We start from the raw sequence: 11,453 nt of genomic DNA on the forward strand, positions 1-11,453 counted from the left end.
GATGGTAGGAGATTCCTTTGAAGGAGCTCAGGATGTGCTGAAGAGGAAGCAGATAGAGGAGGAAGAGCAGAGGCCCCAGCACAGAACCTTGTGGGACACCATGGGTAAGAGAGGTGGTGGAGGACCTAAACTTGGAGACGGCCACAGAAAAGGAGATCTCAGAGAGATAAGAGGAGAACCACTCCAGAGCAGATCCTGATAGGCCTACCCAGTCTCTCAGCCTCTCCAGTAGCAGGTGATGGTCAACAGTGTCAAAGGCTGCAGTCAGGTCCAGCAGGACCAGAACAGAACAGTCCCCTGCATCACTGTGAGTCAGAAGGTCATTAGAGACCCTAAGAAGAGCTGTTTCAGTAGAATGAGCTCTACAAAAACCTGACTGGAAGCTATCATAGATGTTCTGTTCATCAAGAGCAGCTGTGAGTTGTTTAGCCACAACCTTTTCCAAGATCTTGGAGATGAACGGAAGTTTAGAGATGGGTCTGAAGCTGCTATGGAGAGAGGGGTCCAGACTCGGTTTTGTAAGAACCAGAAACCAGAGAAGCATTAAGTATAGAGAGCACGCTGGGACCGATGGACAGAAAAGCACTTTTAAACAACGATGAGGGTAAGATGTGGAGGGGGCATGCAGAGGTCTTCATAGAGTTAACTAGTTTGGTTAACTCAGCCAAAGAAACCGAGTTATCCGTGTTGTTTTTACAGGATCCAGAATAAGTTTGGAAGCATAAATTCTGATGATCTGAACCATAGTTTGTAAACTTGTTTATATACTCATTTATCACGTGTATTTTCTAGTTCTGTTAGTTCCTTAATGACCAGAATCTGTGCCTGCTCCGGAGACACATTCAGTTTAATGAGTACCTTACAGTTTGAAGTCCATGTTGACTGTATTTTCTTTTGCTTCTCAGAAGCCTCGCTTGCCTTGCAGTGTCTGCATTTTGTTCATTTACATAGACATCGGTTCCCTTCAGCTTCCTTCAGCTTCCTTCCTCGTTTAAGCAGTCCTTTCTTGTGTTTTCTGTTCATAAATCTGATGATTGCAGGTTTCTGGTTTTTATTTTTACGTGGAAGAGGATGACATCCCTCTATGTCCTTGGCCTCTAGATGTATCCCTTTGCTACCAAGGAAGTCCATCACCTGCCTTTTTAAGTAGTTTAATTCTGGTTCAGGTGGTTCTCCACTCTCTGTAGCTGTTGCTCTTGCATAAGTTTGGTGTGTGGTTTCACGTCCTGTCACTATTACATCATTTATTCTTGAATATTGTTCCAGTTCTGACACTCTTTCTTCCTGTAAGGTGATTTTCCTTTTCCTCGTTTTTCTTCTCAGGACTTTAACCTCCTCCACTAATTCCATTTATTGATTTGTAACAAGCGGTTGCAAACCTCTCCCTTTATAAACGTTGTTTCACACGTTTACCTCTTAGCGTGTTGCCAGCGATGTGCTCGTCAGTTGGCTGGAGGCAGCGGTCCCAGGGATTTTTCACCCTTTCACACCATACCACTTTATTTATATAGCACATTTAAAATACAGAGAGAGAGCTGACCAAAGTGCTTTACAGGCAGGTTCATTAAAAACAAAATAACCAATGAAAGTAAAACCATGAATGCAACGCAATACAAGCAGCAAAAACCATAAGAACAATAAACAAGCTGCTGGATAAAGGCCAAAGCCATTAAAGTAGGTTTTTAAAAACAGCCAGAGAGGATGCATGCCTCACTGAACTGGGAAGTGAATGTGGCAGCATAGTCAAACGCTCGTTCACCCCAGGATTTGTAGGACGTCTGGGGAGTGCAAAGTAGCAGGAGATCAGCTGACCTCAGCATGCGTACATGGGGGCGAGCAGGTCGGATAGATAAGGAGGTACTAAGTCATGTAAGGCTTTAAACACAAAAATCAATAACTTAAACCGCACATGAACGGTAATGGGGAGCCAATGGAGATGTGTCAGGACTGGGGTGAAATGATGACCAGTGGCGGCTCGTCCATAGGGGGCACTAGGGTGCCACCCCACCTGTCTCACAGGAAGAAGAAGAAGAATATGGGAATCACAAACATCAAACGGACTATAGGTGCTGTGTATAATCTGCATTTAAACAGACAATTAGCAACTTTATTATATTTTTAAATCATTTTCTTGAGCCAGTATGAACTAAAATGCCCTTTATAGTGTTAATGAAAGGCCATCCAGCCCTTCCCACCCCTGTGGCCAGACTATCGCACTTGCAACTTCACAGTTTCTGATCGGGTCTGCTGGGACTTTGGGAAAATTGAGCTGAGTTACCTGACGCCGCTGTCTGGCTTCAGCACGTTTCCTGCATGTTTTAGATCATCAACCCAGCTGATTTGTTTAATTTAGTGATGAATTGCTCCTGTAGACACTTAGGAACACTGGGAGACGTTTCAGCTGTTAGATTAAGGTGTTAAAAAGACAAAGGCACAGCGAGGAGATAGTTTTCCTTCTACAAACGGACACTAGGGGGTGCTGAAAGCATGAAAAACAGCTTAACATCCCTTTAAGTGTAGTTTAAAACATTTTATTTACACTTTTAACACTACCAAATCGTCTTGGGATGTATTTCCTGCTACTTTTGGGCGCAGCGATCTCCACATAGGCCCAATCCCAATACTCGCACTTGCACCCTTCGATTGTGCGATCCCGACCAGCGGTGCGAGTGCGTAGTGTCCCAATTCTCAAGTGCGGAGGTTGGTTACGCATTGCGATTGATGACGCAACTCAATTCGGCAATTCGGTGGCTCTGTTGGGTTGCACTCCTTTCCACTGGACTTAAAAATTAGGCGCCAGTGATTGCGCACAATCGGTGTACTGGAAAACTGTCAGCTACCGCTTGGTGCTGTAGTTTGCAACTCACCTTCGCCAACATGATGGAGTTATTCTGCACGTCTCCGTTTGAAGAGGGAGGCCGTGCCCACCGTGGCTCTTCCACGATTTAGATGCAGCCCACCAACTCTGCTCCCCCACCATGGCGGGCTCCAGTCTGAGGTGAGTAAGCTAAATAAGTTTTAACATCTTCTAAAGACAATTAAATACCTAAATGCAAAGTTTCAAAGACGTGGTTCACTTCTGCACTGCCTTCGGGCAGATTTGTCAAGTTCACAAAATGTGGAACGGGATGTAAGGTTAGAATCAGCGGGGAATCGGAACATATCTCGAAGCCCTGGCTGACGAAACGGTCCACATGACTATTACTGTCAGGCTCGGAGAAAATTCGGGTTGTTTTTGTGTCAGTCGGTAATTCTGCAACAGTGGCTCTAACTAACGCAGCACTAGTTGACAGACATCATTACAGTGTGACCCGGTTCTGTGAGGAATTCTGTTCAGGAGGTCGCATTTCAGGCTCTCCACATCATATGTGACTGACTTTTACGTTATAATAACGATCACACACTAGGAATGTTATAAAGCACCTATATAGGACAGTATCTTTTGTATATTATCTGACTTTATAAACTCCAACATCAATGTGCTTCTATTTTTTTCAGGCTAAGTCTGCCCAAGACACTGGCTGTCAGACTGATTTAGTACTCTGCAAGAATGTACTTGTCCAGGCTGACGTGAAGCCTTACCCGTAGCAAAGGTGAATTATTTTTAATAATCTTCTATGTAAACATTTTATTATTACCTTCTAGTTTTAATTTGTTTTACAGATTATTGTTACACGTGAGTTTATGCTCTTTTAAACATTTATAAATGTGCTGCTACTTTGTTTTTTATAGAGCTCACAGCCGCAGTGTGTCTTGTGACACAGGGACCATGATGAAAATTCATCTTCCAGAAAGTCCCAGAGCAGCGTCCACACCCCTGAAAAGACCAAGATGTGAGGTGTCTGCTGTTGATTCCAGCTTCCACCTCAGTGACAGTGCAAGCTCAGTGAACTGAAGGTAAATTTTTTTTAAAAATTTCAGAATTTGTAAGATATTAACAATTAAATAAGTATGTGATTACATCATGACATCATGAAGGAGGCTACTGATTCTGCCCCTGTGACACTTGGTGGTGACGTGTGAGCTGATTCACCTGGTAAATAACTTTTACATTAAATATTTTGTTTTTGCTATCAAAAGTAAATTAACTAATAACCTGCATTATTGCAGGACACTCAGCAAAATATGGACTCTGCACCATGAGGCAGGCACACGTTAATACTCTATAAGAGCACATAAGGTGAGCAACACCACATATTATTGTTATTACTGTACACTGTCCTGGATTTGTTTTCTTTCTGCATCTCATCATTAGCCTGGCTGATCACCTGATAACTCCTGTCATCTGGTTATGACAGCATGAGGATGTCCTCACACACCTGTAACCTATCAGCTCATCTGGCAGAATAGAGAGAGATGAGACAACACCACATCTCCTGTTCCTGGAAAGCCTTCAGCCATCCTTCGATGACTGAGAACCTCCATCAGCTCTGTCTCCTGTCTGCCTACAATTATTATAATAAATATTGTGTTTGACAAGTTTTTTGTGCTGCCAAATATCTCATTTTGATTCCAGTTTTGATATTTTAATGGATATTTATAAATTACATTAATTGAATTATCACATTGTTGCATGTTTAACTAGCTCTATTGTGATTAATTAAACTAGCACCTCACTGTTAAAAGCTCATTTTAATTTCAAGCATGTTTAAGTATTTATGGACATGAACAAAAACAGGAAATATATAAATTGAGATTTATTTAATTAATATAACAAATAACTGTTTAGAGGAGGAAAGAGTCATTGAAAGGCACATTCTTCTGGAAGCTCCTGATCCTGACGACACCAGCAGAGACCACCTGCAGACACCAGAGGATCACCTACGACCAAGAGAGCAGCTGGTATCAGTAAATAAATAAATCAGGGCAGTTTTAGTGGGCTGAACACATTACAGAATAATTTTCTCATGGGGTATTTTCATAACTTTCTCTGCAGCAGACTGTAACTTGAGCCCAGGGCTCCTGGAGAGCTGCTATCCAGCACGTTTCAGTGGTTTTCCTGCTTTAACAGGTTAGATTAGCTGTTCAGCAGCTCAGCTATTTGTTGCTGATTAAAACCAGGTGTGTTGAAGCAGATAAACCTCTAAAACATGCTGAATACTATAGCTCTCTAAGGCCATGGAGCCAAACCCTGCAGCTAGTCTAATGCTATGGCAAACAGCTACTTACCATTCAGAGCTGGTTCTGTTGGGTCAGTTCCGGTAATTTCAGGCAACTCACAAGCTCAAAACAATAAGGCTCAGGTCCGCTTGTCTCCTCCGAATAGACTTTGTCCCTTTCTTCTCGAGTGTCTGGGTAAGGAGGGGGAGAAACGTCCTCCACTTCTAATGACTTCTCAGAGTGAAGGGAGCTAGCATCATCTCGTTACCCATCGTCTTCGTCACTGCCGCAGCTCCGCCCTCTCAGTCCGCCAGGCAATGCCTACTAATGTTGCAGTTTTTAAAATTGATACGTGGGTGGAGAAGGACTCGGCTGCACGATTGACCTGCTCTTTAATGGGCCATTCCCATCTGTACCGGGTCGGCCCGGGCCAGGTAGCGTAGGTTGTTTACATATCTGGGTGGCCTGGTATTTTTCCGGGCCAACCAAGGCTCATTCTCAGCCCTCTTCTCGAGGGGGTCTGTTTCAGGCCGACCAGGGCCAACACACCCACTGCTGATGTCACACCCTGTCCTGTCTCCCCATTTGGTTCAGCCTGTGTCTCTGTTGATTGCTCCCACCTGCCTCTCGTTTCCCAATCACCCAAGATCCCAGCCCTCTTGTATTTAAACCCCTCCAGTTCTGTGTCTCTTGTTGCCTCATTGTTCCCATGTCCTGCGTGTATTAATTATTAAAAGACTTTACCTGTCCCAGGTTGTCTGCCTGCCTGATTCCTCCCCAGCGTTTGGATCCTTACTTCCACTCCACTCACCAGCGCGTCATGACAGAATGAGGCAAACCAGTAAAGGATCCAGCGGGGAGGTTCTCCCTTGAGAGTGCTTGCCCCAGTTTTTAACTGCGGACCACCGGCCGGCTCCTCTTCCTCCGGCATCGCCTCGCCGCGGACGCCGCCGCCGAGCCCAGGCTTCGGCGATCCTCTCCACCCTCCCGGAGCCGGAAGGAGAGTTGGACGGGGAGGCGCAGACGGACCGCTCCTGCTATGTGGGCACCAGACTGGCTGTGTGCTCCCCCGGAGTTGGCCCACGGCGTTTGGAAGGATGCCGGGCTCCACCATCACCCCTTGTCCCCGGACGGAGCCACAAGCTCGCAGCTGCCCCGGCTCGGTGCACCGGCTTGGACCCGCCCCCAGTCGGATCAGCTGTCCCGTCTCCGGTCCAATCAGCGCCTCCGTCATCTGCAGGCGGAGGAACCACGCCTACAGCCCAGCTGACGGAGCTCACCGGTCTCCAGGCGGAGCTTGGCCGGATCCGTCAGCTCGTCAGCCTGCGGGAGTTCCAGCTGGACACCCTGTCCTCCCTGTATCTCCAGGGGAGGGTTTCTGTCCAGCCAGCTGCCCTGCCTCCGGTCCAGTCAGCAGCTCTCTCATCTCCAGGCCAAAGGACCAAGCTCGCAGTCCATCCAACAGAGCTCGCCGGTCTCCGAGCTGAGCTGGACCGACTCAGTCAGATCCTCAGTCTCCAGGAGTTCCAGTTGGACAATCTATCCTCCCTGCTTTTCCAGTTACCGGCTCCACCAGGTCCCGCGCCACCAGTCCAGTCAGCGCCAGTTCCAGCGGTGGTCCCAGAGGTCGCACCGCATCCAGTTCCGGCGGTGGTCCCGGAGGTCGCACAGTGTCCGGTCCAGCCTGTCCAAGCTGTCCCGTCTGCAACAACTCCTCCTCCACTCCAGAAGCCGGCGGTCCACAGGCCGGTGGTCCACAGACCGGCGGTCCACAGGCCGGCGGTCCAGAGGCCGGCGGTCCAGAAGCCAGCGGTCCAGAAGCCGATGCTCCCGGACCAGAAGTCGACGCCCCCGGACCAGAAGTCGACAATCCAGAAGTCGACGGACCATAAGTCGACACCTCCGGACCAGGAATCGACGCCCCCGGACCAGAAGTCGATGGTGGTCGACGCCTCTTCCAGTCCTGTGGTCGACGCCTCTTCCAGTCCTGTGGTCGACGCCTCTTCCAGTCCTGTGGTCGACGCCTCTTCCAGTCCTGTGGTCGACGCCCCCAGGCCAGAAGTCGACGCCCCCAGGCCAGAAGTCGATGCCCCCAGGCCAGAAGTCGACGCCCCTAGGCTAGAAGTCGACGCCTCCAGGCTCGAAGTCGACGCCTCATCCACTCCTGAGTTAGACGCCCTCTCCAGTCCGGAGGTCGACGCTCTCTCCAGTCCGGAGGTTGACGCTCTCTCCAGTCCAGAGGTCGACGCTCTCTCCAGTCCAGAGGTCGACGCTCTCTCCAGTCCAGAGGTCGACGCCCTCTCCAGTCCAGAGGTCGACGCTCTCTCCAGTCCAGAGGTCGACGCTCTCTCCAGTCCAGAGGTCGACGCTCTCTCCAGTCCAGAGGTCGACGCTCTCTCCAGTCCAGAGGTCGACGCTCTTTCCAGTCCAGAGGTCGACGCTCTTTCGTGTCCAGAGGTCGACGCTCTTTCGTGTCCAGAGGTCGACGCTCCCTCGTGTCCAGAGGTCGACATCCCTCCAGTCCAACGTCTCCGCCGTCTCTAGTCCAGTGGTCGACGCCGTCTCCAGTTCCAGTGGTGGTCCCGGAGGTCGCACCGTGTCCAGTTCCAGCGGTGGTCCCCGAGGTTGCACCGTGTCCAGTTCCAGTTCCAGCGGTGATTCCAGAGGTCGCACCGTATCCGGTCCAGCCCTTCCACGAGGCTCCGGTCCAGCCCGTCCATGAAGCTCCGGTCCAGCCCGTACAAGAGGCTTTGTCTCCGGTCCAGCCCGTACAAGAGGCTTTGTCTCCGGTCCAGCCCGTCCAAGAGGCTTTGTCCCCGGTCCAGCCTGTCCAAGAGACTTTGTCCCCAGTCCAGCCTGTCCAAGAGACTTTGTCCCCTGTCCAAGAGACTTCTTCCCCGGTCCAGCCTGCAGATACTTTGTCCCCGGTCCAGCCTGCAGAGCCTTTGTCCCCGGTCCAGCCTACAGAGACCATGCCCATTGATCCATCCAAAGGGTCGACGTCTCCAGTCCAAGAAGATGACGTCTTCCCCTCCTCTCAAGAGTTCCAGTCTCAAGAGTCTTCGTCCCCATCTACGTCCTCTCAAGAGTCTCTAGTGCCCCATGTTTTTCAGTCTCCTGTGTCCTATCCTCGCCTCCTCCTCTGCCGCAGACGCAGGCCCCCAAGAGCCCGTCGCTGCCTGCTCTGCCACAGACGCAGGCCCCCAAGAGCCCGTCATCGCCGCCTCCTCTGCCACAGACGCAGGACCCCAAGAGCCTGTCGTCGTCGCCTCCTCTGCCCTGGACGCAAGCCCCCGGACTCTGCTGGTCCCTGCCTCCTCTCCATTGGCCCTCTGATTCCTCCCCAGCGTTTGGATCCTTACCTCCGCTCCACTCACCAGTGCGTCATGACAGCTGACAGCAAATTCACACCTTCCATTAGAGCAAGCTTCTGATTGGTGGGTAGAATCAGCCCACATGGGCTTAAGACAAGGATGTGTGGAATCAACCGGGCCAGGCTGGGGCCGACTGGGGCTACCCGGCCCGGGCCGACCCGGTACAGATGGGAATGGCCCATTAGTAACCTGACAGCAGCCAGATCTCTGTGTAGCCCCGCCCCCTGTCGAGTCTACACATTTCCCCTGAGTTTGGAATTCATCTTCATCTTGCAGCACGTTTTGGGAACAGTTCTGCAGTAACCATCTGGCGGTGTGACATGAGAATGGTGACTTGGCGCTCCCTGGTGGTCATACGTGGATGGTGCATCTGAAATTAGCCCGGTCCCACAACAGCAAACATCAGTCTGGATTATCAGAATAATGATCGATGAGGCTATTGTTAACACATTCATAACGTGAATACTTTTCTAATCCGTGTTTCTCCTGAAAACACTTTGTTTTTGACTAGAAATACGATGAAATATTTACGTTTTAGACACATTTTATCTAAACACGTTAGAGACTTATGTTTAGTGAGTGTTTTTATATTATTTTCTTCTGCCTGCTTGAATTTTGCTGTTGGTTTTAAAAAACAAGGAATGTGACTCGAAATTACAATAAAAAATATATTATTATATTTTTCATATAAATTCATCATTTCTTTTATTATCTGCCCATGAACCATCATTTCGTAAGGAAGCAAATGGATAAGAAACATGTTAGTTGTACAAATTTATTTAAAAACCTCGTTATTCATACCTTCCCATAACAGAGAATGCAAATCTCGGCTGGCATGCTCTTTTCGGCACAACACCTGTTAAATTACGCCCCACCAAACAAGGAGTGCATTAGCATAGTCCAAGCCAGAGGTGATGAACCATGTATGACTGATCCCAAGTGCCTGTCTCAAGATTGGTTTTAGACGATGTACTGATGAAGAACTCACCTCTGAGTTTATCTGAGGGGCCATTGGCTGGTCGGCATCCAAAGACTCGCTGATAGGGTTTAGATTATAAAGTTTAAGCAGAAAGACAGCCAGAGGGATTGCGAGGGTCAAAAACGACTGACTTAATTTTTTACTCCTTTAATTTAAGGATACTGGCAGCCCGGCACCCCTTCACATCAGCCAAGAGTGCCGACACTTGAGAGCTCATGCTGAGACCATTCACTACCACATGGTGTAGATGTGAAAGGTAAGACCATGCTGTTCCAGGACTTTTACCTCTTCTGATCTAAATGCAATATTTAACTTTGTTCTCTGCCCTTATTGAGGAAATGATTTGATGCACACACTCATGGATGGGAAGAATATCATGTTTTTTAATGTAAAAACCTGAAGCTTTAGAGGATAATGAAATGGCATTAAGAGCTTTTATCAACCATGTGAATTAAAAAAAAAACAATGCTGTGTCATCAGCAAACTGGCTGATCCTGTTTTCTCTGTTTAAGATATTAATTACCCTGGACTAATACTGGTTAATAGTTGAGTAGTACACATTAATAATTTGGGGGAAATTGGACAACCTTGCCGAATAACTCTGGATTTTAAATCAGAAGTAAGTTAGCTTAAACAACGTTATAAAACATCATAATCATTTGTCCCTGTCACGCAGAACAATGTGTTCAATCGTAACAAACGCCTTGTAAAAATCAAGGAAGGAAATAAAGTTATCCTTTTCTTCAGTCTCGATAATCTAATAAATCAAATATGAATCTAATATGAGCACAGACGTTCCTCCCTTTAACAAAGCCTTTCCTCAGCCCTTCATGTAGTCGGTCAGCAAAGACATGAGCTAAAACAGTCATCCAGTCATCTTCGTGTCTCTCTGAGGTTTGGGGATCAAAGGAATTATTCCTTTCTTTGTACTATTTGAATGGTTACCGGTTGAAATACCGTCTAAAAATGCTTTTTACAACATTTTTCTAACATCGTTCCAGAAGTTTGAGCCCTTCTGGACCAGGTGACTTTCTGGAGGACATTGCTAAATCAGCCTTAATTCCACGATGTCATCTAGCTCTTCAGATAATATTTCAGTCTTCCCACTGACATTATTAATATTATTAAGCTGCTTTTCTCTTTCATTTTTTTTGCTTGTGTCAGTTGCTAATTGTCATATTTTAGATTGAAAGCATTCCTATTTACTTCCAGGTGACTTTCCCAAGTCATCAGCTTCTGCTACCAGTTGCAAAAACCTGAGTTTTCCAGTAGAGAGCTGTTGAATTTCCAGATATGGTTAAGGGTGAAGCAGAGATTTCACATTTACTACATAATTTATCAGTGAAGTGGAAAGGAGCCAATAATCTATTCTGGAGCTCAAGACATTCCCAGAACCCAGAACCAGGAAAACAGATTTCCAATCATCCAATCCTCCACCAATCAGATGGTCCTATTTTTCTGACACTGGCCCTGGGTGGATGAGTTGGGACCGACGAGGAGCTTTGAAAGGCTTGTCACAAACAAACCCGCTAACATTCACCAGCTTTCTGCTGTGAAATTCTCCCAGTTAACGCTCAGCGACCAATCAGAGAACGGCTTCCCATCAGAGCCCGCACAACTGCTCACTCCACCATTTCTCCCCTCACGTCGGACATGTCTGGACATCTCTCCTCTGATTGGCTAACAGCAACATGACTCTACCACTGACTGTTGCTCTGCAACGTTGATGTTTAATCTTCACAAATAACACAAGCCTGGAGTTCTGCTGTGTGGTGGAGTTGCTGATGCTAACAGTTAGCTTCTACTAGCTGAGACGTTCTGCGCCGTTTCCTGGACGCTAAACCAACAACAGCCTTCCTTGTTGTCCTGATGGGTTAAAGCCATATATGCAGCTTTTTATATTTTCAATGATTTCCTTGAGCCTGTATGTGCTAATGACCCTTTACAGGGTTAACGTAATGTCACTGAGACCCCACCACCCTTAGTGGTCAGAATGCCGC

At 47.6% G+C, this 11,453-nt stretch overlaps 1 protein-coding gene and 1 long non-coding RNA gene across 2 annotated transcripts in view; both read left to right on the forward strand.

Annotated features, from left to right (window-relative positions):
• Nucleotides 1–3,761: 3,761 nt before the first annotated feature.
• Nucleotides 3,762–4,479, forward strand: LOC139062226 (uncharacterized). Its single transcript, XR_011515828.1, has 4 exons — nt 3,762–3,897; nt 3,979–4,036; nt 4,111–4,180; nt 4,299–4,479. It is a non-coding gene; the product is annotated as an uncharacterized lncRNA (long non-coding RNA).
• Nucleotides 4,480–9,618: 5,139 nt separating this feature from the next.
• caskin1 (CASK interacting protein 1) overlaps nt 9,619–11,453 on the forward strand; it is a 142,739-nt gene continuing 140,904 nt past the window's right edge. Inside the window, exon 1 of the mRNA XM_070543030.1 lies at nt 9,619–9,709. The gene's annotated coding sequence lies outside the window, so the exon portion shown is untranslated. The remainder of the gene's footprint in view (nt 9,710–11,453) is intronic.

This window comes from Nothobranchius furzeri, chromosome 12 (assembly GCF_043380555.1).
Source record: "Nothobranchius furzeri strain GRZ-AD chromosome 12, NfurGRZ-RIMD1, whole genome shotgun sequence".
Taxonomy (NCBI): Eukaryota; Metazoa; Chordata; class Actinopteri; order Cyprinodontiformes; family Nothobranchiidae; genus Nothobranchius; species Nothobranchius furzeri.